The 26542-nt window shown below is 48.3% G+C and overlaps 1 pseudogene; it reads left to right on the forward strand.

Moving 5' to 3' along the window:
- Positions 1 to 26542, forward strand: part of LOC122922029 — a 129433-nt pseudogene that overhangs the window by 70201 nt on the left and 32690 nt on the right.

The following is a 26542-nucleotide window of genomic DNA, read 5'->3' on the forward strand; positions in this document are numbered from 1 at the left end:
TGAATAAAGCATAAAAAAATGGCGGCATGCATAAGATGGTGGTTCAACTGTTCAATCTTTTCATTTAACATACAATGGTGGATATATTTCTCTCTTGAGTATCTGTACTCTCACTTTAAGTTATTTAAGCACTTTATGATCTCTCTGGGAGGTATATCTGAGGTCTAACAAATAGTTCACTTGCTAAATTTGGTCGCAATTTGCAATATGCAGTTAGCAGTAACTATTTGAAGATTGGTTGAGTATGATCTGGTATGGTTGTATGCAATTTAGATTGCAATATGGAATTAGAATTTGGATGGTTCAGTATACAGTTCTAATTACTATATTAACAGTAAGAACTTTTATATAACTGTTTTAAATACCTATTTTGGCCTCTCTGCTTCCATAAAGCACAGCTCTTGTGGAGTGTGTGTCTGTTCAGCTCCTCTCTCTGGTGAATAATAATTTCTAGCAGCTCCTGCTAGGGTAATTTCCCACACAAGCTGTGTGAGGCTGGCTGTGATTGATCTAGACTCCTGCCCAGCAACAACAGTCTAACTCCATGCTTTCTGTTGTGTCTGCTGTGTCATTGAGCTTGCCTCACATCATATAATGAAACTTAAAGACATATTATCTTTTCTGCTTCTGTGAACACAATATATATAACAGTTATATGACATACAAACATTAAGTCACTGTAAATATCTCTGCTTTTGTCTTTAACACACAAACATAGGAACTGTATTAAGGTTATTGACAGGTCTAGCTGTATAAACACACAAGCTATATTAGCAACCTAGGACAGGTCTTAGCTGGCCAGCTACAATATTATACCCTAAACAATAAGCTGTTCACTTCACTAGCTAGGACACTTCAATTACCCCATCTTCCGGGCCATTTTACAAACTCACAGCTGGGCATATTAATAAGGGGGCACAGCTGGGTAGAATTACTGAGGGGGCTCATATCTGGGCATAATCTTTGAAGTGGGTACAATGCTCACATAAATACTGGTGCGGTGGGGAAATAATTACTATGTGGGGGCATTTAGGGGATTTGGTGGGATTAGGTGTTAAGTTATGTTTTGGGCGGAGTTAGAGGCGTGGCCGCATAGTATACCTCTTACTACTTTTCAAAAGTTGGGAGGTATGAGGTTTGTTATGACCTCCCCCTCTCTGTGCAACTTTTTGCAAACTCGGGCACAAGCACATTTTCATGAAAAGCAATTAGTGTCTAGCAGACTGTTTCAGGACACAGAACAAGTTCCACTCGAGTCTTTGTTCTCTCTGACAGTGCGACGTAAGAACATGGCAGGCAGGAAACAGAGAGATAGCCGCGCTTTTATTGGTGGCTGGTGGGACTCCTCCTCCTGACCTCCGTCACTGCTCCATTTTCCTCCAGCACAGCATTGACCCACATCTCGCTGCACTGTGTACGCATGCGCAGTGCAGACTTCATAGTTTAGGGCACAGGTTTTACTGGCTTTTTTTTTCTTTTTTTCTGCTGGATGCTACAGGCGGCAGAAGAAAACACCCGAGTTTTGCGGACTGTCTGTAAATTTACGGACAGTTGGCAACCCTGGCTAGGTGAAGGCATTTTTTTCTTAATGGTGGCAGGTCTAGTCAAAAATGGCAACAATAAAGTCTTGTCGCCATTTATAATCCAAAGTCGCACTGGCGAACCTTTTGGTTATCATCTGGAGCACTGTCATGTATGTGAAGAGCAGCTGTATAACAAATAATGGAAGCAATATCCACACCGGATAACACACAGGTAAGTGTTCTAGGACTGACCTGTAGAGATGGCCATGTGGTTCGCCTGGCGGCAGTTTCGTGGCAAACTTTGCTTGTTCGCGGACATCGCCGAATGGGCGAACATATGGCGATGTCCGCCGGTGCCATATTCTTTTACATTGTGAAGAACTTTGACCCATGACACATCCAGCAGGTAGTACATCCAGCAGGTGGTACAGGTCAATTGAGATGTTTCAGCACATGGACATACCCCCTTCCTTATAAATAAACCCGATCTGGCTGCCATTTTGTCTTTTGCCAGTGTAGGGAGAGGTTGCTGTGTGGACAGGGACAGACTGTTAGGGACACCAAACACTAGCTAATAGGGCCACAAAAGTCCTTGAAAGGACTGGTATAGGTGTGCTATTGATAGGTGTGACTTACTCAGGGGTGAAATATACTTATAATATACTTTATAACATAGAAAGTATATTATAGTGCATATGTACTGTGCAGCAGTTGTGTGTGGTTCTGCTGCGATACTGCAGCTACATAGAGTGTCAAATGCTATTGGAACAAATAATTTCTACTGGTGTGATATACCAGTTGCCCCCCCAAAAAACTGATTGAAGCAGGGGTGTGATATACCAATTATATACTTTCTATATATTGCATTTGGGTAGTGCAGCATTTGTTTGCAGTTTTGCTGCGTTACCACAGCTACACAGAATGCCAAACGCTATTGGAACAAATAATTTCTACTAATGTGAGATACCAGTTACCCCCCCAAAAAAACTGATTGAAGCAGGGGTGTGATATACCTTCTTCCACAAATACTGCTGTTCTATAGGGACTTTTGTCACAGGGTCATTTTGAAAATGGCAGACAGAGGAAGAGGCAGGCCATTCCTCAGGGGTGATAGGCATCGGGCAGGTGCACCAGGCCGGAGCCTAAGTGGGAAGTTGCAGAAGGTGCGTGCAATTGCGTCAAAAGACGCACCATACTTAGTTGCGTGGCTCACTCAGCCTTCCGCTTCTGCAGCCTCCTCATCCTCTGTCTGCACCCTCTTCACACTCTGCTGTGTGCACCCCTAAAGACACCACCGCCACCACCAGATCCCCTTCGCTCGAGTCAAAGGAATTATTTTCCCATCCATTACAAGACCTTACCAATGTGCAGCCATTCTTGGCATCGGATCACGAAGAGGAGATAGCAACAGTCGCCACCCAGCAGTCTGACAACAGTACCCAGATCAGCCCAAGGAGGGTGGTCCCCGTTGTTGCTGCCTACTCCGAGATCTTTAATGTCAGTGGTGGTGAAGGTGACGATGATGACGTGTCGATGGTCGTCACATTAGTGCCAACAAGAGAGGAAGAGGAGGAGAGTTCAGAGGGAGAGACAGGGGCAGCAGATAGGGAGGAGAAGCAGGCAGAACTTACAGTGCACAGGAGGCAAAAAGCGGACTGCTAATGTATCTGGAACAAGACCATCCTCCAAGCACGGTCACATGTGGCGCTCCCAGGACGCCAGCACATGGCTCCGCAGTATGGGCGTTTTTTTAACATGTCCACTGCTGACAATAGTGTTGCCATCTGCAGCCTGTGCTGTCAACGCATAAGTCGTGGTAAGCCCAACACTCACCTAGTGACGACCACCTTAAGAAGGCACCTGGCCTCACATCACCGAGCCCAGTGGAAGCAACACAGTCAGAACTCACAAAGCCACACTCCCAGCGCTCCACGTCCTGCCTCTTCTCCTTTTCCTCTCTCGACCCATTTGTCCTCCACTCCAACTTCCACCGTGCTGTTGTCGCATTCCTCTGGCAAAAGGCAGGCTTCCGTGGCACAAATGTTCGAGCAAAAAAAGATAATGATGCCGGAAAACCCTCTTTCCCAACGGCTGACCGCTGGCTTGTCGGAACTGCTAGCCCACCAACTACTGCCATATAAACTGGTGGACTTGAAGGCCTTTAGAAAATTTGTGGCCATTGGCACACCGCAATGGTAGGTCCCTGGAAGGAAATATTTCTCCCAGAAGGGCATGCTGGAGCTATATGGCCATGTTTAGCAGCAAGTGAATGTATCTCTGGCACACACATGGATACATCTGACCACAGACACGTGGTATAGCAAACACGGGCAGGGAAGGTACATAACTTTTATTGCCCACTGGGTGAACCTTCTGACAGCCGTCAAGCACGCAACCCGTGGCACCCCTGTGGATTTGGTGTAACTGCCACGGATTGCATGCAGGCCTGCCTCTTCTCCTTCTCCATCCTCCATCACCTCCTTGTCATGGAACCATGAACCAGACGTACAACAAGAGATGAGTGGAAATAAGAAGGCTTTATTGAAAATAAAGCTGTAAGGCAAAAGTCCAAACGGATGGCTAAACCGAAGCAGGGTCTTGCGAAACCAGAGATCAGGAACCAGAAGGGTAGTCAGACGAAGCCTGGATCAGGAACCAGCAGGGTAGTCAGACGAAGCCAGGATCAGGAACCAGCAGGGTAGTCAGACGAAGCCAGGATCAGGAACCAGCAGGGTAGTCAGACGAAGCCAGGATCAGGAACCAGCAGGGTAGTCAGACGAAGCCAGGATCAGGAACCAGAAGGGTAGTCAGACGAAGCCAGGATCAGGAACCAGAAGCAGCAGCAGTCTTAGAAGCATGTGAGCACAGGAGGACCAAGCAAGGAACTGAAGCCACAGACCTCCTATATATATGAGCTAGGCATCCAGCTCCTCCCAGTGGAAAGGAGGAGCCGCAGGGTGGGAGGCTACAAGAAATCCAGAAACCAAGATGGCCGCCAGCACATGTCAAACGAAGGAGAACAGCAAGGAGGTAAGACCATGACAGTACCTCCCCCTCAAGGGCCCCTCCTCCGCGGAGTAAGGAACGGTTTCTGAGGGAAGCGTGCGTGGAAGGCTCGGAGAAAGGCAGGAGCATGGACATCTGCGGAGGGAACCCAGGAACGCTCCTCTGGACCATAACCACGCCAATGGACCAAAAACTGCACCCGGCCGCGGACCAGGCGTGAGTCCAGGATATTGCTCACCTCATACTCCTCACGATTGCCCACTTGGACCGGACGAGGCCAAGGAATCGAGGAAGTGAAACGATTACACACCAGTGGCTTCAACAGGGAGACATGAAACACGTTGGAGATCCGCATGCCAGGAGGAAGCGCAAGGGCATAGGCTACCGGGTTTACCCTGCGAAGCACTCGGAAGGGACCAACAAAGCGAGGCGCCAGCTTGGGAGTGGGCACTCGAAGGTTGAGGTTGCGGGTGGACAACCATACGCGGTCTCCGACCTGGTAGGAAGGAGCGGGCGCTCGTCTGCGATCAGCCTGGAGTCTCTGGCGCTGTGCAGAGACCTCAAGGGACCTCTGGATCTGTACCCAAGAAGCACGTAGGACGGAAAGGTGATCCTCCACAGCCGGAATATCCTGGGGAGAGAATACCTCCGGTAACACGGCAGGTTGGAACCCATAATTGGCCATGAAGGGAGACGTCCCAGAGGAAGAGTTCACCGCCGTGTTCCTGGCAAACTCAGCCCAAGGCAGGAGGTCAACCCAATTGTCTTGGTGATCGGAGACATAGCAACGAAGGAATTGCTCCAAGGCCTGATTGGATCGTTCTGCGGCCCCATTGGACTGAGGGTGGTAGGCCGAGGAGAAAGAGAGATGAATCCCCAACTGGGAGCAAAAGGCGCGCCAGAACCTGGACACAAACTGACTCCCCCGATCCGACACAATCTCCTTGGGCAAACCGTGCAACCGGAAGACCTCCCTGGCAAAAATCGAGGCCAACTCTTGTGCAGAGGGTAACTTCTTGAGAGGAACACAGTGGCACATTTTGGAAAACCGATCCACAATCATGAGAATGACCGTATGGCCTCGGGATGCAGGGAGGTCCACAATGAAATCCATCCCCAGGTGTGACCATGGACGCTCCCCGGTGGCTATGGGTTGCAAAAGGCCCAACGGAAGGTGCCGAGGGGACTTACTCTGGGCACAAACGGAGCATGCCGCTACATATGCGGCGATGTCGGAACGTAGAGAAGGCCACCAGAACAGACGTGAAACAGCCCAGGACAGCTGATTCTTTCCAGGATGCCCCGCGGCCTTGGAGTTATGGTAGGTTCGCAACAACCGAGTGCGCAACTCCTCAGGCACAAAACATCTGCCGTTGGGCCTCCCAGAGGGAGCACCAGATTGAGCCGCCAAAATCTGCTCACCCAGGGGAGAGGTCAGGCTGGTGCGAATGGCGGCCAGGATCTGATTCGGAGGTATGACCGAAGTCGGAATCGGCTCCTCCCCGGACAGCTCGGAGTACTGCCGTGATAAGGCATCCGCTCTGATGTTCTTGGAACCGGGTAGGTAGGAGACCACGTAATTAAAACGTGACAAGAACAGAGCCCATCTGGCCTGACGTGGTGTCAATCTCTTGGCCTCAGAGAGGTAGGTCAGATTCTTGTGGTCCGTCAGGATGAGAACCGGAACCACCGAGCCCTCGAGCAAGTGCCTCCATTCTTTAAGGGCCTGCACGATGGCCAATAACTCCCTGTCACCAATCTGATAGTTGCACTCCGCGGAAGACAGTTTCCGGGAGTAAAACCCACAAGGAAGCAGAGGACCCTCTGGTGTTCTACGCTGAGACAGAAGGGCGCCTACTCCCGTCTCAGACGCGTCCACCTCGAGGACAAAAGGCAACCCAGGGTTGAGATGCGACAGAATCGGAGCCGACACAAAGGTGGACTTTAGAGCCTCAAAAGCTCGGATGGCCTCGAGCGACCAGACCTGTGGATTACTGCCCCTCCTGGTCAGATCCGTGAGAGGCTTGGCTAGCATGGAAAAGTCCCTGATGAACTTCCGATAATAATTGGCGAAGCCCAAAAAGCGCTGCAGGGCACGAAGACCACTGGGCTGGGGCCACTGTAAGACAGCCGAAACCTTCTCAGGATCCATGGAGAACCCCTCAGCGGAAATGATGTAACCTAAGAAGGTTACCTGGGATCGGTGAAATTCGCATTTCTCAAGCTTGCCGAACAGCTTGTTTTCTCGTAACCGTTGCAACACTCGTCTGACATCCAGAATGTGGGCCTCCATGGATTCAGAATATACCAAGATGTCATCCAAATAGACCACCACACACTGCTGCAACAGGTCACGGAAAACATCGTTGATGAATTCCTGGAAGACTGCGGGCGCATTGCACAACCCAAAGGGCATAACCAAGGATTCATAATGACCGGTCCTGGTGTTAAACGCGGTCTTCCACTCATCGCCCGCCTTGATCCTTACCAGGTTATATGCCGCCCTCAGGTCGAGTTTGGTAAAGACCGTGGCCCCTTTGAGGCGATCGAACAGCTCGGAAATCAAGGGTATCGGGTAAGCGTTCTTGATCGTGATGCGATTGAGACCCCTGTAATCGATGCAAGGCCTCAACTCACCGCCCTTCTTTTTCACAAAGAAAAATCCAGCCCCTGCCGGGGACGAGGATTTGCGAATGTGTCCGCGTGAAAGCGCCTCCCTCCCGTACTCCTCCATGGCCTCATTCTCCGCTACCGACAGTGGATAGACTTTGCCACGAGGAGGAACGGCACCAGATTGTAACTCTATGGCACAATCGTATGGGCGGTGCGGAGGTAGGGCAACCGCACGCACCTTATCGAATACATCCCGGTACTCCTCGTATTCAGGAGGCAACAGAGAGTCCGAGGAAGTACACAGCAACTTGACAGGCCCATGGATGCAACTAGCCCCACACTGCGATGACCACGAGAGGATCTCGGCTGATCTCCAATCGAAAGTCGGATTATGCTTCTGGAGCCAGGGGTACCCCAAGACCACCGAGTAGTGAGGAGACGAAATAACCTGGAGACAGACCGACTCTCTGTGAACGGCACCAATGGCCATCCCCACTGGAAGGGTCTCCTGAGTCACGTGTGGCGGCAGAAGGGGTCTGCCGTCTATCGCCTCAAGAGCCAGTGGGGAACCTCGAGGCTGCAGAGGAATGGAATTGGCGGCAGCGAACACACTATCAATGAACAAACCACCAGCACCAGAGTCCACCAACGCCTGGGTCGTCACCGAGCCCCCGACCCAGGTGAGGACAACAGTGATCAGTGGTTTGTCAACACGGGAAACCGGGGACGAGGAGACTCCACCCAAGATCTGCCCCCGACAGGATCTCAGGTGCGGGCGTTTCCCGGACGGTTCGGGCATGCCAACCGAAAATGCCCACCAAGACCACAGTACATGCATCGGCCCTCGCGTCTCCGGAGTACCCTCTCCCCCTCGGACAGGCGAGCAAACCCCAGCTGCATGGGTTCACCCCCAGACAAGTCATCCCCAGGAGGCGTGGGAGGAGAGGGAGGCACGGGAGGGACAGCAAACGTAGGCGCCAATCTGTTAGAAGACCTCCGCAGGCTCTCCTTAAAGGAAGGTCTCTCCCTGAGTCTGGTGTCAATCAAAATCAGGAACGAAATAAGAGACTCGAGCTCCACTGGTAGGTCATTAGCTGCAACCTCATCCTTCAAGGCATCCAAGAGACCATGAGAGAAAGCAGCGACCAGAGCCTCATTATTCCAGTCCACCTCTGCTGCCAGGGTACGAAACTCAATGGCGTATTCAGCTACGGATCGTGAACCCTGTCTGATGGACATAAGGAGCTTCGCAGCAGAGGCAGCACGAGCCGGCACATCGAATACCTTCCGAAGAGAAGCAACAAAACCGGAAAACTCTGCAACCACCGGATTGTTGTTCTCCCATAAAGGGCTGGCCCAGGCCAAGGCCTTGTCCGAGAGCAGCAAGATCAAGAAGCCCACCTTTGATCTCTCAGTAGGAAAGGCATGTGGCAGCAACTCGAAGTAAATGCCCACCTGGTTAAGGAAACCTCGGCACTGAGTTGGCTCTCCCCCAAAGCGCTGTGGAAGGGGGGCAGAACCGGTCATACCCCGAAACACCACAGGCGCAGCAACAGGTGTCGGGGTAGACTCTGGCGCAACAACCGGAGCGGCAGTAGGAGCGGGCCCAGGAGCGACAACCGACCCATCGGCAACGGAAGCTAAATGAGCCGTGCGTTCAAGCAGGGTTTGCAACGCCACAGCGAACCGACCCAACAGGTGATCCTGCTGATCAAGTCTGGCAACCAGCGTAGGTAGCGAGGATGGCCCTGTACCGTCAGAATTCATGGCTTGGTCCTAATGTCATGGAACCATGAACCAGACGTACAACAAGAGATGAGTGGAAATAAGAAGGCTTTATTGAAAACAAAGCTGTAAGGCAAAAGTCCAAACGGATGGCTAAACCGAAGCAGGGTCTTGCGAAACCAGAGATCAGGAACCAGAAGGGTAGTCAGACGAAGCCTGGATCAGGAACCAGCAGGGTAGTCAGACGAAGCCAGGATCAGGAACCAGCAGGGTAGTCAGACGAAGCCAGGATCAGGAACCAGCAGGGTAGTCAGACGAAGCCAGGATCAGGAACCAGCAGGGTAGTCAGACGAAGCCAGGATCAGGAACCAGCAGGGTAGTCAGACGAAGCCAGGATCAGGAACCAGAAGGGTAGTCAGACGAAGCCAGGATCAGGAACCAGAAGCAGCAGCAGTCTTAGAAGCATGTGAGCACAGGAGGACCAAGCAAGGAACTGAAGCCACAGACCTCCTATATATATGAGCTAGGCATCCAGCTCCTCCCAGTGGGAAGGAGGAGCCGCAGTGTGGGAGGCTACAAGAAACCCAGAAACCAAGATGGCCGCCAGCACATGTCAAACGAAGGAGAACAGCAAGGAGGTAAGACCATGACACTCCTCTGCTGACTCCTCTTTTTCCACTGCTACCACCTCTTCCGCTGCACCACCCAAGCTCCCCAGAACCTATTCGCCGTGCCAGGTGAGACGTTACCATGCTGTGCTGCGGCTGTTGTGCCTGGAAGCCAAAAGCCACGCTGGTTCTGCACTTCTTTCAGCTTTGCGGTCACAGTGGCTATCAGTGGCTAACCCCGCTCAATTTGACAGTTGGTAAAATGGTGTGCAACAACTCTGCCAATCTGCTGAGTGTTCTGAAAACAGGGCAAAATGAAGCACATGCCGTGCATGTCACACGTCCTGAACTTAGTCGTGCAGCGAATCGTTGCCAAATACCTCAGGGTCCAGGACATCTTGCAGCCGGCCAGGAAAATCTCTGGCTATTTTAGAATATCATGGCCATGGCTCGCCTTGCTGATGTTCAGCGGTAACACCACCTGCCCTTCAGACGCGCTGGTACTCCACCTTGTATATGCTTGATAGGCTGCTCCAGCAGCAACGTGCCATTAACGACTACTTATACGAACTCTGCAGCAGGACAGATTCTGGGTAGCTTTTCTTTTTTTTTCCGCGCCAGTGGCTGCTCATGCACGATGCATGCAGACTGCTGCAGCCATTTGATGAGATCACCAAACTGGTCAGTCGCAGCCAGGGGGCCATCAGTGACATTGTACCTTATGCATTCTTTCTGGAGCGTGCATTGAGTCGTGTCATTGATCAAGCCGTCGAGGAGCAGGAGCAGAAAGGATGAGGAAGTCACAATGCTGGATGAATTCCCAGGGGGGGGCTACTCCATCTGAGACAAGTCAACAGGAGTCTGAAGAAGAGTCAGGGGAGGATGGTGCCGGAGCGGAGGAGGAGCAAAAAGCGCATGCTTTAAACTTTTCTGGGATCCCTGGTGTTGTCCGTGGCTGGGGGGAGGAGAACGAGGACGACATTATCCTGGATTATGAGCAGGAGCCAGTAAAAACACTAAATGGAAGACATGTTACCAGCATCACAGAGGGCTGTCAGAATGAAGCACTTCCAGGCCTTGCTTTTGAGAAATGCTGCATTATGCTTTTGCGGGCTCTGGCAGTGGAATTTCCATTCACAGAGAAACAGTTGCGGGTACCAATCCAACAGCGCATGCAAGAAGATTGCAGTTTGAAGACAGCTGCCCTCCGAATCCAGCCTCAGGGAATGCCTAGACCGACAGGTGTCCAACTAAATCAGGTTAACGGCCGATGTAAACGCTCTGAGAAGCGAGGAACCCCTTGGACTACTTGGTGTGCAGGCTTGACCTGTGGCCAGAGCTGGCACAATTTACCATGGAACTCTTGGCTTGCCCCTCGTCCAGTGTCCTGTCCGAAAGGACGTTCAGCGCAGCAGGCAGGATTGTGATGGATAAGCGCACTCGCCTAGCTCACGACAGTGTGGACTACCTCACATTTCTTAAAATGAATGAGGCATGGATCTCGGAGGAATTCAACACCTGTGACGACCACATTTAATTGCATTTCCTCATGACAGCCCACAAATATCTGCCACCACTCAGAACAAATAATGGTCCCTGTCTTTGGTAAATACAGCGGCATAAAATGGCTTTTCTGTCCGTTGAGTGCCTAATGTTTTGGGCCTCAGAGGAATTCAACACCTGGGACGACCACGTGTTTCAACTATTATCATTTGTTTGTTTTTTTCAAGAGGGGGGATTTCGTTAGCCATGTTTTTAATCCAATTTTATATGTTTAGTTCTATTAAACATGTATTTAACCTCTATTTGTACTGGCCTTTAGTAAAATTGAGATATATATATATATATATATATATATATATATATATATTGACCATCTAATAGACCTCCAGTCACATACTTACTTACTTGTTCTTTTATGTACGCTGAATGCATAATTTTTGGGGCCTGTAGTACACTGGCCTGCTGTAAAATTGATTTCCAATGACCGTGTAATCTACCTCCAGCCACATACTTGTTCTTTTATGTACGCTGAATGCATACTTTTTGGGGCCTGTAGTACACTGGCCTGCTAGAAAATTGATATCCAATGACTGTGTAATCTACCTCCAGCCACATAATAACTTATTCTTTTCTGTATGGTAAATGAATAATTGTTGCGGCCTTGAAGGAGTTCAATACCAGTGACGACCACGTGTTATCGAATTTCAACTACAAACCGGATTCCAAAAAAGTTGGGACACTATACAAATCGTGAATAAAAACTGAATGCAATGATGTGGAGGTGCCAACTTCGAATATTTTATTCAGAATAGAACATAAATCACAGAACAAAAGTTTAAACTGAGAAAATGTACCATTTTAAGGGAAAAATATGTTGAATCACAATTTCATGGTGTCAACAAATCCCCAAAAAGTTGGGACAAGGCCATTTTCACCACTGTGTGGCATCTCCCCTTCTTCTTACAACACTCAACAGACGTCTGGGGACCGAGGAGACCAGTTTCTCAAGTTTAGAAATAGGAATGCTCTCCCATTCTTGTCTAATACAGGCCTCTAACTGTTCAATCGTCTTGGGCCTTCTTTGTTGCACCTTCCTCTTTATGATGCGCCAAATGTTCTCTATAGGTGAAAGATCTGGACTGCAGACTGGCCATTTCAGTACCCGGATCCTTCTCCTACGCAGCCATGATGTTGTGATTGATGCAGAATGTGGTCTGGCATTATCTTGTTGAAAAATGCAGGGTCTTCCGTGAAAGAGATGACATCTGGATGGGAGCATATGTTGTTCTAGAACCTGAATATATTTTTCTGCATTGATGGTGCCTTTCCAGACATGCAACCCCATACCATCAGAGATGCAGGCTTCTGAACTGAGCGTTGATAACAACTTGGGTTGTCCTTGTCCTCTTTGGTCCGGATGACATGGCGTCCCAGATTTCCAAAAAGAACTTCGAATCGTGACTCGTCTGACCACAGAACAGTCTTCCATTTTGCCACACTCCATTTTAAATGATCCCTGGCCGAATGAAAATGCCTGAGCTTGTGGATCTTGCTTAGAAATGGCTTCTTCTTTGCACTATAGAGTTTCAGCTGGGAACGGCGGATGGCACGGTGGATTGTGTTCACTGACAATGGTTTCTGGAAGTATTCCTGAGCCCATTCTGTGATTTCCTTTACAGTAGCATTCCTGTTTGTGGTGCAGTGTCGTTTAAGGGCCCGGAGATCACGGGCATCCAGTATGGTTTTACGGCCTTGACCCTTACGCACAGAGATTGTTCCAGATTCTCTGAATCTTTGGATGATGTTATGCACAGTTGATGATGATAGATGCAAAGTCTTTGCAATTTTTTCGCTGGGTAACACCTTTCTGATATTGCTCCACTATGTTTCTGCTCAACATTGTGGGAATTGGTGATCCTCTACCCATCTTGGCTTCTGAGAGATACTGCCACTCTGAGAAGCTCTTTCTATACCCAATCATGTTGCCAATTGACCTAATTAGTGTTAATTGGTCTTCCAGCTCTTCGTTATGCTCAAATTTACTTTTTCCAGCCTCTTATTGCTACTTGTCCCAACTTTTTGGGGATTTGTTGACACCGTGAAAATTTAAATCAACGTATTTTTCCTTTAAAATGATAATTTACTCGGATTAAACGTTTGATCTGTCATCTACGTTCTTTTACAAGTAAAATATTGACATTTGCCATCTCCACATCATTGCATTCAGTTTTTATTCACAATTTGTTTAGTGTCCCAACTTTTTTGGAATCCGGTTTGTATTATCATTAGGGTTTTTTCAAGAGGGGGGATTTCATTAGTCATGTTTTCAATCCAATTTTTATATTTTTAGTTCTTTTAAACATATATGTATTTGACCTGTATTTGTACTGGCCTGCAGTAAAATTGATATCCATTGACCATGTAATATACCTCCAGCCACATAATCACTTGATATTTTCTGTCCGGTGAATGCCTAATGTTTGGGGCCTGTAGTGCAGTGGCCTACAGTAAAATTTGTATCCATTGACCTCATAATGTACCTTGTGCCACATAATCAGAATTTCTTTTATGTCAGGTGAATGCCTAATTTTTAAGGCCCGTATTCCCGTGGCCTAAAATAAAAATTTCCTAGGCTCCAACGGGGCACATTTCAGAGAATTTCCCTTCAAGATGCTTAAAAATGTCCCCCGATTTAATATACATATTTTTTGTTGGAATTTTTGTCATTGAACCCCCTCTAGTATGTCAATGTCCATGTTGTGGGACTATTGTACACTTCTACTAAGTATTTGGTGGCTGCAAATATGAGCTGAAGGTTTTCCAGGTTCGCCTGCCATTAAAGTGAATGGGGCCTGCCGCAAACTTGTAGTTCGCGAACATTTGTTTGCGCATTCGTGAACCGTCCCAGCTGATGTTCATCCATCACCACTGACCTCATCAGAACCTGCATTGTGCCTCCACATGGAGGAGGTGTCATATGTCCTGAGAGACATCTGGAGGGATAGGAAGGACGCATCTGCTTCTATGGGGCGGATTATGGGTCTGAGCAACTTCCAGGTTATAGAGGGCTGTAATATGTACATGAGCCCTTACAGCCATATGGACTGTGCCTGTGCTACATCACAGCTGTATGACGGTATTATTACTGATGGACCCCCCCCCCCCACCCCGGCTGTAATTTACTCAGAATGGAGACCATTACTGCTCGTTATCAATAAGTAATAATCCATACCAGCAGAATCCAGAAAAATCCTGAATGTAGTGTAATGTCTACTAATAATCCATCCCCCAAATAACTGATGGAATGAGGGTAGAGCCACATGTGTCCTGTAGTAATGTGAGGAGGAGAATGGGGGCCACGGGGCCACAATAGATGTGGACGAAGGAGAATGGAGGCCACATAAGCCACAATAGATGGGGAGGAAGGAGAATGGAGACCACAGGGACCACAGACTGAGGGCCACAATAGATGGTAGAGGAAGGAGAATGGAGGCCACAGGGGCCACAGACTGAGGGCCACAATAGATGTGAAAGAAGAATAGGGGCCACAGACTAAAGGGCCACAATATATGGTGGAGGAAGGAGACTGAGGGCCACAATAGATCATGGAAGGAGAGTGAAGGCCAGAGACTGAGGGCCACAATAGATGATGGAGGAAGGAGAATGGTAGCCACAGGGACCCCCTCTCCTCCTGCCATGTTCTTATGTGTCTCTCATCCCTCATGTGTCCGGCGTTTTGGTGTGTTCCAGGGATCTGGATAGATCTGCCCTACTGGTCGGCTTGCTTGATCCTGGCGGATGGCTGCAGAGGCCTCCTGCTTGTGGCTCCGGACCTGATGGGTGCTTGACTGCTCGCCGCTTTCTGCTGCCTCCCTTCTGTGAAGATTCTGCCATGGTCTGTGTCCCGATGTGTCTCCTCAGCTGGCCATTCCAAGTTCTGCTGCTTTCCCCCTGTGTAGATTCTGTTACAGCTTGTGCTTTGCCTGTCATTCCTTTAGCCCTGCTTGTTTTGTGTGTGGACCCCTCTTCCTGCTCCCTTCCCCTGCTCTTGGTGCCAAATCCTCCTGAGTTGTTGCACCCTGCGGACTGGTGAGATTTTTTTTCTTTCTTGGTTTTCTTCTGTTGCATTATTTTTTTCCACCTTTTATGGAAAAAAAGTGAAACTGAAGAAAGGGGGGAGGGAGGAGAAAGAAAGTAAAAAGAAGAAGAAAAAATAAATAAATAAAAAAGGGGGGTAGAGGAAAAAGTGGGAAATAAGAAGAAAGGGGAAAATAATGGGCCCAAAGCAAAATAGCCTTTCAGCTGATTTTTCTGGGGTAAAATCAGCCCAGAGACCCGTGGAATCGCCAAACATCGATCAGTTCTTGAATTCCCTAAAGATAAATACCAGGGCAGGACAAAAAAGGCTTCAGGACATTAACTCAAAAAGAAACAATAATACTGCAACCGCGGTGGAGGAAACACTGAGTTCTCCCAAGTGGAGGAGACTCAGAGGTTGGGGGAAGAAGAATTATCCAGTGTTCAATCTTCCTCTATAAAATAAATATTGTTGGCAGTTAAAAAAAATTGGGAATTGGGAATGAATCCATGACATCTCAATGCAGCTCAGGTTAATCCAGTCTGATTTAGCCCTAATCAGGGATGATGTATCAAAGATTCGTGACAGAGTTAATACTATAGAGTAGTGTTGATCAAGCACTGTAGTATTCGGGGGCTCGGGCCGAACACATCGGGATGTTCGGGTGCTTGCCCGAGCACCCCAGTATAATGGAAGCCAATAGGAGAACCCGAGCATTAAACCAGGTACCCCCTGTTCTGAAGAGGGGAGGATGCCTGGTTCATAGGAAAATGTCAGAAATTTATGGAAACAACACTGAAATGGTTCTGCAACAGCATGGGGAATGTCTGGATGCATCTTGAACTCGCAGGTCGCTGCTGGGATCGATGTTGTCCGAATAGTACGCCACTTATACAGACTGACAGTAATACGCACAAAACCGAATAAAAAAATCGTTTTAAGAGGAAAAATTAATAGGAAAAATTCTTCCCTGTATATTTACTTATATATAAAGTGCAAGTGCTGCCAAAAATTACAAGGAAGAGGCACTCCGATACAACCTGTATATCACATAAAGGATGGTCTCATTCACATTGTGGGACTCCTACACTCGTAAAGCCTATGCACTAAGTGAAAGCGCTGCTGAAAATTACAAGGAACAGACATTACAATACATCCTTTATTACACATAAAGGATGGGATCATACACAGACTTGAAAAATTATGATTGATGCCCTGCTGGTGACCCTCAAAAACATTTGGATCACGGGCCTGCTGTTCTGACCATCTAAAACATTATGGGTGAGGGCCTGCTGCTGCTTTGGTGACTCTAGTTAACCTGGGGCTGATCGGACGTCCCCATGACAGCGAAGATCCATTCGGATATCTGGCCTATCAACTTTCAATGTTATTGTTGTAACTACGGTTAACGTGGAATCAGTGTCTGATTCAGAAGAGAGAACCTGAGAAACTGCTACGGCTACCACATCCAAGCAAGGCAGCATGCTCGCAAATGACCTATTAGGTATTATTAGGTGAGGGCCTGCAGGTGAGCTGACCCTGTAAAAGATTTTAGGTACAGGCCTACTGGTAATCTGACCCTGTAAAAAATTATATGCGAGCGCTTGCTAGTGAGCTGACCCTGTAAAACATTATATGCAAGGGCCTGTAGGTGAGCTGACCCTCTAAAAAATTATATGCAAAGGCCTTTAGGTGAGCGGACCCTGTAAAAGATTTGAGGTGCAGGCCTGCTGGTTTGTTCCCCTTGTCAGCCTTCATCGGTTTTCAACAAGGATCTTCTGGTATTGCACCGTTTTGCTTGTCCTCTCCACCAGAGGAATGGGAGATGAGAAGTTCTTTTTGTAGCGCGGGTCAAGAAGGGTGAAGAACCAGTAATCCATGTTGTCTAAAATACGTATAACGCGCGGGTCGTGGGAAAGGCAGGCTAACATGAAGTCAGCCATGTGTGCCAGAGTACCAACAGGCAAGACTTTGCTGTTGTCATCAGGAGGATGACTCTCAAGAATCTCAACCTCTTCCTTTTGTTCTGCCCACCCACGCTGAACAGATGGATTTAAACTTCCATGGGTACTACCCTCTGCAGCGGATGCAACCGCCTCCTGAACCTTCTCCTCCTCTTAATCATCCAATTTGTGCTAAAAAGACGAACTGAGGGTGGTCAGGCTATCACCCTGTATAATGTCTTCCCCCATTTCCACCTCTTCCACATGCAAAGCATTGTCCTTAATTGTGAGCAACGAGCATTTCAGTAGACACAGAAGTGGGATGGTAACGCTGATAATAGCGTTATCGCCGCTCACCATCTGTGTTGATTCCTCAAAGTTGCGTAAAACCTCACAGAGGTCAGACATCCATGCCCACTCCTTGCTTGTGAATAGCGAAAGCTGACTGGAAATATGACAACTATGTTACAGCTGGTATTCCACTACTGCTCAAAAAGCCTGGCTGACATGTGGAACGTGGAATTCCAGCACGTGCTCGCGTCACACAACAGCGACTTGCGGAAATGTGCACACACACGGCGCACCTTCACCAGTAGCTCAGGCAAATTGAGGTAGGTTTTGAGAAACCTCTGAACCACAAGGTTGAAGACGTGGGCAAGCATGGGATGTGTCTAAGTTTGCCGAGCTCCAAAGCCGCCACCAAGTTACGGACATTATCATACACAACCATGCCTGGTTATAGGTTGAGTGACGAGAGCCACAGCTCAGTCTGGTCTCTTATCCCCTGCCACAGCTCTGTGGCGGTGTGCTGTTTTTCCCCTAAGCATATCAGCTTCAGCACGGCCTGTTGACACTTCCCCACTGCAGTGCTACACTGCTTTCAGCTACCGACTGATTGTCACGCTGGACAGGATACATGATACACAGAATACAACAAAGCAAATGTCTAGGCAAGAAGCTGGGGATAGAGGTCACCTCCTGACAAATCCCTACCAGCTCTTCCTAGACTTCTATGCTCACATTCAGACCCTGAAGATGGGAATGAACGTGTCCTCGTGCCTAGGCTGAGTCTTGGATTGTATTGACCAGACTCCTGGCTACTGAGACTGGACTTGATGGAAGACAGGGTGGTGCTTAACCAACTGGAAGCATTAGCTTCTGCAATCCAACCGACCACCTGCTCGCACTGGGCTGACTTCAAGAGTGGTCTCCTGTGCTGCCCTGCAAACTGGGACATGAAGCTAGGTATCTTGGATGATTGCTTATCTTGTGCTCTGGCAGGAGGCACAGTTTCTCCATGCCCAGTGCCACGGACTCTGCGTGCACCAACAGCACCACGCCCACTTCCCTGTCCCCTACTGCTCGCCTTCTTCATTTTAAATGTGATGTATTCTTGAAAGTATGTCACACGTACAGTAGCGTAGGATTTGGAAGTGTTTGCAAAAAATTTACCATAGTATTTGTGATGAGGAAACATTATACAGGATAGGTGCCACAGGGAATGTCACAGTTTGCAGTGTCTACAGAAAAACTGCACTGAATGTCACAGATTATTAGGGATGCGCACAATTTAGACAGGAGATGTGGCACGGATAGTTTAGCAGTCCACAGCGGCCTATTGCACGGTATTTAGCGCAGGATGCGCTAAAAATATATATTGCTGCTGTCACACACTATAGTACTTAAAAGGAATTTTGGGTCTCTTAAAAGTTTTTTGTATAAAATATCTTCCTATTACACTCCCTACACTGTCTGTCCCTTCCTATGCACAGCTCTCCCTAACACTCAGCAATTTAGCGCAGGTTGCGCTACACAAATATATTGCTGCTGTCACACACAATAGTCCTTACACACTCCCTACACTATCTGTCACTTCCTATCCTCAGCTCTCCCTGACTTAGAATGAGCCGAACACGTGTCATCAGCACCCAATGACTTGTTCCGGCCAGCCAATCACTGTAATGCCAGTAGCCAACATGGCTACTGGCATTACAGTGAGGGCAGTACTTACCTGCATGTTTATTGGCTGCTTAGCAGCCGCAAAACGTGAGGGTAGGAGACTCGAGCATTGCGATCCAGCACATGCGGTACTCGGCCAAGTACCGCCATGTGCCGAGCATAGCTATGCTCGAGCCGAACTGGTATTCGGCTGAGCATGCTCGCTCAACACTACTATAGAGGGTTCTGTGGGTGCCCTACAGAATGAATTTAAAATATCAAAAACTGAAATCTCTACTTTGAAGCCAAACTTTGTTTGCTTAAAACTAGTTTGCTTAAAAAAAAAAAGTTGTAGATTTGGAGGATAGGTCAAGGAGATGTAACGTGAGAATTTTGTGGCTACCTGAGGGTGCTGATGAAAAAAATCATGTTCAAATAATACAAACGGTGATGTTAGAAAAGTTTGCAAAGGAACATTTTTCTCCATTTGTTTTTGGTGAAAAGGGCACACCGGGTCCCCCGGGGTAAACCAATTCCTGGAAAGCAGCCACGGACACTTCTGGGGAAAATATTGATCTCGCGAGACAGAGATATGTTATTGAGAGGGCAAGGGAGTGCTCACCTATTTTATATAATGGAAATAAACTGGCTTTTTTCTGGACTTTTTCAAGGAGATTCAAGAAAAGAGGTGTACTTTTAATGCGGTTAAAAAAATGTTTACAGGAAAATGATATTTAAATATTAATTTGTGTATCCAGCTAAACTTCGGATTACTTTTTAATGCTGGAACTCATTTTTTGATCCACTGACCTTGCTGTGGACTGGCTTGACCGGAATGGCATCTGATGGCTTTTGGTTTCATTTTCTTGAGCGGTATCAGTAGTGAGGTTATGTGGTAGTTAGAGGGGAAGGGATGGTCTTAGTTTAGATATTGGTCACAGAATGTGGCGGATCAGATGGATTGGGTGGTTATATTTTTTTTAGGGTGAGGGTGGGGGGCAAAAGAGGGTATGGGGGGGTGGTTGCGATGTGTCTCATAGGTTAAGAAAAGAAGGGCTGGGGCTATTGGAAGTTTTCAGGGTTTGGGGATCTCTAGGTTGATTTAAATCGTTATGTAGCTGGCTGACATTAGCGATGTGCATAACTGTATGACTTATATCTCCCTGCCTGCCGCCCCTTCACGCTATATAATGACTTTTATAATATGCAAATGAGCCTCTAGGTGCTAGTGGGGCATTGCTGCAGCACCTAGAGGCTCCATCTTCTCACCGTTTGGCATGCCGTTGTAAAGGTGATTGACATCCTCGGTTTCCTCCGTTCCCCGCAAATCCCGCACCTGTGCCGTCCATTTTAGTATTAGGCACAGGTGCAGTGAGTGAAGGACGGCAGCAGGCGCGGGTTTTGCGGGGCATGGAGGAGACCGAGGATGTCAATCACCTTTACAAGGGCGTGCCAAACTGTGAGAGGACGGAGCCTCTATGTCAAACTCGTGGCCCTCCAGCTGTTGCAAAACTACAACTCCCATCATGCCTGGGCATACTGCAGCTATCAGGGAATGCTGAGAGTTGTAGTTTTGCAACATCTGGAGGGCCATGAGTTTGACATCCATGCTCTAGGTGCTGCAACAGCCCCACTACCACCTAGAGGCTCATTTGCATATTATAAGTCATTATTTAGCGCAAACGGAGGCAGGCAGGGAGATATGTCATACAGTTATGTTCTGCTGACATTAGCACATTGCTAATGTCTGCCAGCTACATAACGATTTTTTTGATGACAGAAACCCTTTAATGTTAGTCAGAATTCTAACTTGGAACGTTCGGGGTCTGGGTGATAAATTGAAGAGACAAGCGGTCTTTGACATGGTACAGATACATCTTCCAGCTATTGTTTGTTTTGTGGAGACTAGTGATGATCGAGCACCTTAGTGCTCTACCGAGCACCCGAGTATAATGGGAGGACCCGAGAATTAAACCAGGCACCCCTTGCTCTGAAGAAGGGAGGGTGCCTGGTTCATATGAAAAGTTCAGAAATTGATGGAAAAACCACTGAAACAGTTCGGGAACAGCATGGAGAGGATGTCTGCATGCAACTTGGACTCCCATGTCGCTGCTGGGAGCGATGTTGTCAGAATAGTACACCACTTTTACAGACTGACAATAATATGCACAAAACCAAAGATAAAATCGATTTATAGAGTAAAAAATGTTAGGAAACATTCTTTCCTGTATATTTACTTGTATATAAAGTGCAAGTTCAGCCCAAAATGTTGTTGATTTTCGGAACTGGGGCCATGATTAAGAGGGAAGGCCGGTGGCATCCGTTTTGTACCACTAGAGGTGAAATTCTCGGACCAGGGCAAGACGAACAGCCAAAGCATTTGTTGCCACAAATTTTTTCATTAATCAACAATGAAAGTCAGAGGCGATTCGGCGGCGTTATTCCCATTACCCACTGAGCATTTTCTAGTAAAACAAACTCTTTGGGTTCCAGGGGGAGTATGGTTGCAAAGCTGAAACTTAAATTAATTGATGGAAGGGCACCACCAAGAGTGGAGCCTGCTGCTTAATTTGACTACGCACGGGGAACCTCACCCGGCCTGGATACGGAAAGTATTGACAGATTGGTGCCTCTTTCTCGATTCTGTGGGTGGTGGTGCATGGCCATTGTGAGCCGGTGGATCAAGACTATTTGTGTGGGTCATTCCGATAACCAACAATACTCCTCCATGCTAAGTAGTTACATGACATCCGGTGGTGAGGATTGTGTTAACCAGACTCTTGGATAGTGAGACTGGACTTGTAGGTGAAGGCCTGCTGCTGAGCTGACCCTGTAAAAGATTGTAGGTGAGAGCCTGATAGTGAGCTGACCCTCTCAAACATTATGTGCAAAGGCCTGCTGCCACTTTGTTGACTCTAGATAACTTCTGCGTGATCTCACGTCCCTGTGATGTCGACGATCCATTTGGATGTCTGCCCTTTCAAATTTCTATGTTCTTTTATGCGCCTACTATGGTGACCATGAGTAACGGGGAATCAGGGTTCGCTTCAGGAGGGGGAGCCTGAGTAACGTCTACGACTACCACTTCCAAGAAAGGCAGGAGGGGGCGCAAATTAACCACTCCCGACTCAGGGAGGTAGTAACGATAAATAACAATACAGGACTCTTAATAGGCCCTGTCTTTGGAATGAGTACTAAAGAATTAAAGGGAACCTGTCACCGGGATTTTGTGTATAGAGCTGAGGACATGGGTTGCTAGATGACCGCTAGCACATCTGCAATACCCAGTCCCCATAGCTCTGTGTGCTTTTATTGTGTAAAAAAAAACGAGTTGATACATATGCAAATTAACATAAAATCGTCATATCTTACTTGTGTGACCAGAGAGGAGTCATATTTTCAAGCTCTGACTCATTCCAGGTTAATTTGCATATGTATCAAATCGTTTTTTTTACACAATAAAAGCACACAGAGCTATGGGGACTGGGTATTGCGGATGTGCTAGCGGCCATCTAGCAACCCATGTCCTCAGCTCTATACACAAAATCCCGGTGACAGGTTCCCTTTAAAGGGAATGTCATAGGTATTTAGGATGAGGAAACGTTATACAGGACAGGTACAACATGTAATGACACTGTTTGCAGCATCTACAGCAAAGGTACACTGTATCTCACAGATATACGAGGGTCTGCAGGTGATCTGACCCTCAAAGATTTCCGCTGAGGGCCTGCTGGTGAGCTGACCCTCTAATAATAGATTTTATTTTTTATATCCGCACATTTTTTACACAGCAGATGTGGCGTGGATAATTTAACTGTCCTCAGCAGGACACCGTCTACAGAAAAAGTATGATTGGTGGCCTGCTGGTGACCCTCAAAAACATTATGGGTGAAGGCATGCTGGTGAGCTGACCCTCTAAATGATTTCCACTGAGGGCCTACTGGTGAGCTGACCCTGTAAAAAATGATATGAGAGGGCCTGCGAGTGAGCTGACCCCATAAAATTTTTTATGCGAGGGCATTATATGCAACGAATAAGCATGTTGATATCATGGAAGAGGAGGAAGATGCAACCATATACCCTTTTTTTGTGGTGGAAGGGGTGCATGGGAACACATTTAAAGTGCCTTTATGTTCATTCGCTTTCCTCTTGTGGAGTCAAGAAGTCAGGGGCAATCCAGGCCTTGTTCATTTTTTTAAGAGTCAACCTGTCAGCATTTTCAGATGACAGTCGGGTACACTTATCTGTTATAATGCCACCAGCAGCACTAAATACCCGCTCAGACAAAACGCTGGCAGCAGGGCAGGCCAGCACCTCCAAGGCGTAGAGCGCCAGTTCATGCCACGTGTCCAGCTTGGACACCCAGTAGTTGTAAGTCACTGAAGGATCACTGAGGACACTGACAGTCTGCTAACGTACTCCTTCACCATCATCCTAAACTTTTCTCTCCTTGTGACAGTAGGCCACACATCAGTGTGAGGGTGCTGGCGGTGTGTCATTAAACTGTCCCAGGCATTGGAGAGTGTTGCCCTGTCTCTGTTGGAACTGCTGTGTTTTCCCCTTGTCTCCCCTCTTCGGTTGCCCAAGAAAGTACAGACTCCGCCAGTGTTGTCAGATGGAAATTTTTGGAGCAATTTTTCAACATTGGACCTTCTGGTATTGCGCCATTTTGGTCATCCTCTCCACCTGAGGTATGAGAGATGACAAGTTCTCTTTGTAGCGGGGGTGGAGAATGGTGAGCACCCAGTAATCCGTGTTGTCTAAAATGCGTATAATGTGCGGGTCGCAGGAAAGGCAGCCTAACATGAAGTCAGCCATGTGTGCCAGAGTACAAACAGGCAAGACTTCGCTGTCATCATCAGGAGGATAACTGTCCATCTCCTCATCCTCTTCTTCTTCCCACCTACGCTGAACAGGTGGAATTGAACTTCTATGGTTACTACCCTCTGTGGCGGAGGCAACCGTCTCCTGCTCCTCCTCCTCTTCATCGTCCAATTTGCGCTGAGAAGACGTACGGAGGGTGGTTTGGCTATCACCCTGTGTAATGTCTTCTTCCCCCATTTCTACCTCTTCCACCTGCAAAGCATCGGCCTTAATTGTGAGCAGCGAGCGTTTGAGTAGACACAGAAGTGGGATGGTAACGCTGATAGCGTTATCGCCGTTCACAATCTGTGTTGATTCCTCAAAGTTTCTTAAGACCTCACAGAGGTCAAACATCCATGCCCGCTCCTCGCTTCTAATTAGCGGAAGCTGACTGGAAATGCGACGACCATGTAGCAGCAGTTATTCCACTACTGCCCTTTGCTGCTCACAAAGTCTGGCCAACATGTGGAACGCGGAGTTCCAGCGTGTGCTCACGTCGCGCAACAGCCGGTGATCTGGCAATTTCAAGCGCTGCTGCAGCGTTGACAGACCGGCTGAAGCTGTTGACTTGCGGAAATGTGAACACACGGCGCACCTTCACCAGTAGCTCAGGCAAATTGGGTTAGGTTTTGAGAAACCGCTAAACCACTAAGTTTAAGACGTGGGCTAGGCATGGGATGTGTATGAGCTTGCCGAGCTCCAAAGCTGACACCAAGTTAAGGCCATTATCACACACAACCATGCCTGGTTGTAGGTTGAGTGGCGAGAGCCGCAGCTCAGTCCGGTCTCTTATCTCCTGCAACAGCTCTGCAGCTGTGTGCGGTTTGTCCACTAAGCATATCTGCTTCAGAACTGCCTGTTGACACTTCCCTACTGCAGTGCTACACTGCTTCCAGCTACTAGCTGATGGCTGACTGGTGCTGCACGTGGATAATTCAGAGGTGGAAGTGGAGGCGCAGGAGGAGAAGTGGAGGTTGGAGCCACTAATGTAGGTGCTGGCGGAAACCCTGATCGATGTAGGGCCCGAAATCCTTGGCGTCGGTAGCACCTGTGCCATCCCAGGGTACGACTCTCTCCCGGCCTCCCCAACGTTCACCCAGTGTGCCGTCAGGGAAATGTAGCGTCCCTGCCCGAATGCGTTCGTTGTTAAGTGGACCTTCCCAGTAACTGTGTTGGTCAGGGCACGTGTGACGTTTTGGGACACATGTTGGTGTAAGGCGGGCACGGCACACCTTGAAAAATTGTGACTGCTGGCGACAGAGTACCGTGGGATGGCCGCCGACCTCAGGCTGCGGAAGGCCTCAGTGTCCAAGCCTAAATGGAAACATATCCAGGGCCAGTTATTTTGAAAGGTGCGCATTTAGTGCTATGGCCTGTGGGTGGGTGGCTGGGTATTTGCGCTTGTGTTCAAATGCCTAGGGTAAGGACATTTGGATACTGCGCTGGGACACAGAAGTGGATGTGGTCGTTGATGGTGCTTGCGAAGGTCCAGGTGCAGGGCGGAAGGAATCCTCGCCTGCAGCTTCGACAGGCGATTGGCCAGCACGTACCATAGGGGAAGAGGAGGCAGCGGTGTGACCCGCAGACACAGATTGTGGACCCAGGCATTCGTCCCACTTATTACAGTGCTTGGATGCCATGTGGCAGATCATGCTGGTGGTGGTGAGGTTGCTAGTGTTCACGCCCGACTCATTTTGGTGTGTCACAGGTTGCAAACTACTATTCTTTTGTCGTCGGCACTTATAAAAAAAGCACCATATTGTAGAACACCTACCCCCTGGAAAGGGAGATTTACGCAAAGGGGTGCTCCATGGAACAGTTGTAGGCCTGTTTGGTGTGGCCCGCCTTCTCTCTTTTGCAACTTCACTGCCTCTTCCAGCCTGTTGCGGTGCTGCTGATCGCTGCCCCTCTACTGCTGTTCTCGCTCGGCTTTCCACCTTCCCAGGTTGGGTCAGTGACCTCATCGTCCACCAAGTCCTCTTCCACTTCCTCGCTCTGATCATCCTCCTGATTTGTTGACCCAACCACAACCTCAGTGATTGACAACTCTGTATCATCCACTTCATCAACCTCTTGAGACAGTAATTGTGGTTGACTCAATGGCAACTGTGTCTCATCATCATCCACCTCATTACACACTAATTGCCATTCCCCACCGTCATCTTCTTGTGACTGTGGATGCTGTAGAGTTTGGGAATCAGGGCACAAGATCTCATGTCCCTCTTCAAGCGTGCTTGGCGAGAGGGCCAAATCAAGTAATGGCAATGAAAAGGGCTCCTCGGAATATCCGAGTGTGGGATCACTTGTTTGGCCAGACTCTCCATGGTGGGAGGTAGGAGGATCAGGAAGAGGATTCTGTTGACCAGCCTCTTGGCTACTGAGACTGGACTTGGCGGTAGACAGTGGTGCTTAACCGATTTGGAAGCATTATCTGCTGCAATCCAACCGACCACCTGGTCGCACTGGTCTGACTTCATGAGTTTTGTCCTGTGACGCCCTGCAAACTGGGACATGAAGCTACTGTAGGTATCGTCAATTTGTTTTTCTTGTGCTCTGGCAGCAGGCACAGTTTAAACGCGCCCAGGGCTACGGCCTCTGTGTGAACCTTCAGCATCACGGCCACTTCCCTGTCCCTTAATGCTCACCTTCTTCATATTAAATGTTATATGCATGCTTGACACACAAGATGTGGCACGGATGTCACAGTTCACAGCAAGCACAGTATATGGAAAAAGTATGTCA

The sequence above is a fragment of the Bufo gargarizans genome, chromosome 11 (genome assembly GCF_014858855.1).
Source record: "Bufo gargarizans isolate SCDJY-AF-19 chromosome 11, ASM1485885v1, whole genome shotgun sequence".
NCBI classification, from domain to species: domain Eukaryota; kingdom Metazoa; phylum Chordata; class Amphibia; order Anura; family Bufonidae; genus Bufo; species Bufo gargarizans.